Genomic DNA, 5,000 nt, shown 5'->3' with positions numbered 1-5,000 from the left:
CCTTTTTTTAGCAGAGTTGGCATACATAAAGGTAAACAGGAATGTAGTTTAATGCATGTTTTGATCGACTGGTCTAATTGAAAGAATAGCTGTTATCACAGTTGAGCCCACGTCTCAGCGGTGTTTGTTTTGAGAAGGCGCGAAAACGAGGTTTTCAGTTCAAAACAAGGACTTTGTGATTTCTTGATTCTCGACTGTGTCCTTCGCCTTTTTTCAAGTAATTTGAGATCGAAAGTTAAGGTTAAAATGATGTTTAATGTGGCGTTTAATGTGATCATTTGAAAAAAGGTAAACATTGATGTCCGACTCAGTCATTTTGGAAACACATTAACCACACTTAAAGGGGCTAGTAAACGTGTGGTTGGACAGGGTTCCCTTAATGCTTGTGTACAGCAGATCCAGTTGTTTCTCTATGAGATAGAATAATTATGTAGTTAGCAGATCAAGGAAAGTGTACAAAAAAAATCCATTTTTGGTATGAACATCACATGGGCTGTAAAAAAGGTGGTGTCTTATGAATAAAAATTTATGGGTAAAATGCTTGAATTGTCTTGCAATTTATTTTTGGGTGCCTCGCCTATTTTCTTTTAAAGGTATGCTGCGCAGTGGAACTGGGCAGTTCGTGCAACTTTTCTCATAACCCTGTTTGGAGGCAAGGTGCGTGAAGTATTTGTCAAGGGCCAAAAACTGCGAGATGAGCAACAGAAAGCGTTATAGAAAGTTAAATCGAGTTTTGGCCCCAGTTGTTAAAAGGCCGGAATAACTTTATTAGTACGGTCTGTTAGGTCGGAAAATTACGAAAATCGTGACAAGACGCGTAAAAACACCAAACTTGGCACAAATGTAGTTTAGAGTATAACTAATCATTTCAGAAGGGGTGCCGCAAAAAATTACCCCAGGGGGGGGGGAGGGGGAATTTTTTTGTAAGTAAGTCTCAGTTGTGGTGTGTGAAAAGCAGCATGCCATTATGAGCTATGAAATAATTTAATTTCTTGATTACAGTGTGAAATAAGTGTTGGTATAGGTAAAATAAAGACCAAGTATGAAAATTTAATAAGCTGTGCTCAAATCTAAAAATATAATGCCTTTTTGTAGGAAAAAAGGCGAAAAAAGACGACAAATATGCGTAGTCATTATAAAGCTCAATTCCACATGAATTTCACTTCCTTTATGATATTAATGTTTTAGCGAGAAGATATTTACTAAGTTCCTTTTATTTAAATTTGTTGTAACTTAATGAAAATCTTTCAACAATAAGTGGTGATAAAAAGCCAGCGGTGTTTCCATACAACATGCGCTTTACCTCCCGGTGACCCGCGTGGCAGTGGAGTTGTTGAGAGGTACGTTTTCTTGCTTTACGCGGAATTTCACCATCTGACCTGTAAGTATCAATTCGTGTTTTATACTCCATCCTTCTATGAGGTAAAATTCATTTCGTTATGATGTGAAACAAAGTCAAGTTGTTTTTTTAAAAACGAAGAGGTCAGTGATTTTTATTTTTATCCGTATATGTGAGCCGGTGTTCAATAAAAGTTACTCTGAATAAGCGTTATAACTTGAGATGAATGAAAAACTGTGAGAAATCACCAGATGTTATAAAAAAATGGTTCAAGAAGGAAATGTTTAAGTAGGTTTATTATTTGATTTAAACGAAAAATTATGGAGTGCGGACACAAATCTGGCAAGCGGAGCGTGTTAAACTATTCAATGGTTGTCGGACTCAAAGATACGATGACGGATAAAACAAAAATGCCATTCAATTTATTTTAGTTCAGACTGAAATTTCCTGGGTTAACAACGCTCTAAAAACAAAACCGTTCTTAGATTAAGAATATTTTTTTTTCAGACGTTAGCCAACCAGTGAGTGCAAAGGATTAATCTCTGTTCAACCAGGTCCGCTTCAAGAGATATCACACTGCCTGACACGTATTCCTTAGTTCCTCTTGTTTCTATAAAAACATCAGAAGTAAACGTCCCTACCACAAGTCAAGCAGCTGTGGAGACCGTAAGCACGGATCAGTTGTCTATTAACATTGAAAAACAAGTTCACTGGTTGAAGTACTGTGAACAACATTTTTATGAGGAGCTTACCAAAGGTATTCAACTTTCATGGGCTGCTTATCACGCATCTGTAACTGAACTGCCTAACCCTTTGCCATGCTTAGGTAGCTTGTTGCCATTGTTTTAAGAGAAGGCTGCCACAGTAGCCATGATGAAACATGGAATGTCTGTGATTAAGAAGGCAACAGAATTTCTTAACCCGGGCCAAATTCCTGTCAATCTCTGTGACCAGCCTCTTTTTGCTATCGCAAACGTTGTTCAGTGGAACTGGCCTGCTAAACACGGAGAAAATGTTCACGTTGTCATGCTGGGGGGGCTACACATTGAGATGGTGCTGTCGACCATGTGTGGTGACCTTGTAGCTTTATCTGGCTGGACTACAGCACTAACTGAGGCAGGGATAGCATCCAGTGGGACATCAGATTCCTTCCTTAAGGTAGCGCATTTGACGAAAACCAGACGCGCCCACCAGGTAACCGCAGCAGCTTTGTATAAATTACAGCATGTTGCCTTTCGGGAACTAAACGGTCAACAGGACGAAGAGGAGTTTCAGAAGTGGCACGATGGAATGATTAAGACCAGCCCAACGTACAAGTTTTGGGACATGATCATGCAAATGGAACTCAAAGTACTGTCATTCGTGAAAGCACATCGTGAAAACAACTTCTCTGTACGTAGAAGCCTTGGAATCTCTTGCTCCTTGGTCCTTTGCTCTTGATCACACTAATTACGCGAGGTGGCTACCTATTCACATAAGAGACATGAAGTGCTTACCAGGCGTTCAACAAAGCCTCAGAGAATGCTGCGTCATTTCGAAGTCATCAAGCACTTTTTCAAGCATCCCAATCGACCAGGCACACGAGCAAAATAATGCAAGGACGAAGGGATCAGGTGGAGCTGTAGGACTAATGGAAAGTCCTGTCGCATTTAGAAGATGGATGGTGGCCGGACCAGAAACTGCTCGAGTGTTGCAAGAGTTCGAAAGTCAGTTGAAAGTGAAACAAATGTAGATGAAAATAACAAACACCACGAACAAGGACTTTCTACACAGAAAACCTTTCAAAGTCATGTTAAGCAACTTGTAAGTACAATTTCAGAAATGGGAAACCCTTTTAAGGATGACTGCCCTGAATTACTTGCCCTTGACACACGCAATTGCGCAGATTCCTCAGTCGTGGATACTGTGCATAGAGTCCAGGAACTTGGATTACGCCAGTACAAGAAATTTGTAAAAGACGTCATTGATGAAAGGACTGTATCGATTCACGATACGATTTCAAAGAATACCTTGCCACTGTTCAAGCGCCAGCAGCCGAAGCAAATCTGCAAAGCGTCCTTAAAGTTGACAGCGGTAACAAGTGACCGTTACCTCCTCAGTTGTTTGTATATTGCCAGCCAACCGCGCGAAGGAGATCTTGAAGAGTTCTTCAAGCATGAAAATCAGCCGTATCCACCTTATTTGTCAGAGTTTGGCAATCTCCGATTCGGGTAAAAGTCTGATTTGATTTCAAGCGTCAGCAAAGAAACACCGCCACCTCCACCACCAGCATCTTACGATGTCAAAGTTTTTGATGGAGCAGCTATTGTGCATGCGCTTCCAGTTTCATCTGTCGCTACGTTTCTGAATATGCAGATTCCAAGTTTTTACCATTCCTGGAAAACCACTTATAGAGTACCAAACGAATTGACGTTGTGTGAGATGAATACGAGTAGCAAGTCTGAAAGAATCTGCCCTTGAGAAGAGAGGAAAAGGCGTGGGACGAAAGGTAGCTGGGCATGTCAAGTTACCTCAGAACTGGCAGGTATTTCTCGAAGAAAGCTGCAACCATGAAGAAGCAGACACGAGGATTCTTGTAAACGTTAGAGATGCTTTGGATAAGTGGGGAAGAAGTGTCTTTGTTCGCACTGTTGACACATGTTCTTGTTATTCTAATTGCGCACTTCCACACGTTGTCTTCGATTTGGTCTGGATTGAGCTTTTGGGTCGCCTTTGGGATGGGAAAGAATTCTAAGCTGCTTTCTGTTAACACCATTTGTGAGTATTTGGGCAAGCAGAAATGCCGTGCTCTTCCATTTTTTCACGCGTTTACCGGTTGCGACACTACGTCAGCATTCCTGGGGAAAGGAAAGAAGTCTGCGTGGGAGGCCTGGAAAGCGTACCCTGAAGCTACAGAAGCTTTCCGTTTTGTGACCGATAGCCCCTTCCTTCCAGTTGAGATCAACACTCCTGTGTTTGATGTCCTTCAGCGCTTTGTGGTGATACTTTATGACAGGACCAGCCTTGCTACCGATGTGCTCGACGAGAACTGTTCACAAAAAAGAATCGGGCGCTAGGAAATATTCCCCCAACAGAGGTAAGAACCTATCATACACAAATTTTTAGTTGTTTTTGTGTTTGATAGGCTAAATTTGTGATAGGTAAACACCTGTGAGGACAACGCGAAAAAAAAAAAACCAGTTTAGCGAAAAGACGAGGAACATTTCAACTAACCCAACCTTTTCTTGTATTGAATCCACTTATCAATTTTATTTTAACTATCCAAAGCCTATCATAAAGCTATGCTGGACTTGAACCTAGAGTTATTCCACTTGGGCTATTTGAGAGCCTAATTTATGAAGTACATGGAAATAAGCGGTGCGCGTTTGTTTAAAATTATACTTGTGTAAAAAATTTATATATAATTTCTATTGTTTATTAGGATGCCCTGTTGAATCATTCTAACAGAACTCTTTACCAAGCAAGCATCTGGACGTCCCTTGATGAGCAACAATTTTACCCATCCCCGTCTGATTTTGGATGGAAAATGGAGAACGGCCTGGTAGATGGAGGCCCCGCTGAACCGTACTTCCAGACGCCTCTAAGGCGCGCAGTGACTTGCTGAAGTGTGGATGCAAGAAAAGTTGCAAGAGTGGTCGTTGTAAATGTTTCAAAGCCAATC

The 5,000-nt window shown here is 41.0% G+C and overlaps 2 protein-coding genes across 2 annotated transcripts in view; one reads left to right on the top strand and one right to left on the bottom strand.

Annotated features, from left to right (window-relative positions):
• The window catches only part of LOC138024350 (membralin-like), a 35,341-nt gene extending 34,803 nt beyond the window's left edge, over nt 1-538 (top strand). The window contains exon 12 of the mRNA XM_068871515.1: nt 1-538. This exon is cut by the window's left edge and continues 584 nt beyond it. The gene's annotated coding sequence lies outside the window, so the exon portion shown is untranslated.
• LOC138024353 (mRNA export factor GLE1-like) overlaps nt 1-5,000 on the bottom strand; it is a 199,957-nt gene that overhangs the window by 147,953 nt on the left and 47,004 nt on the right. The gene's annotated exons all lie outside the window — the stretch shown is intronic.

The sequence above is a fragment of the Montipora capricornis genome, chromosome 11 (assembly GCF_036669925.1).
Source record: "Montipora capricornis isolate CH-2021 chromosome 11, ASM3666992v2, whole genome shotgun sequence".
Taxonomy (NCBI): Eukaryota; Metazoa; Cnidaria; class Anthozoa; order Scleractinia; family Acroporidae; genus Montipora; species Montipora capricornis.
This window is presented reverse-complemented; position numbering and strand designations above follow the sequence as displayed.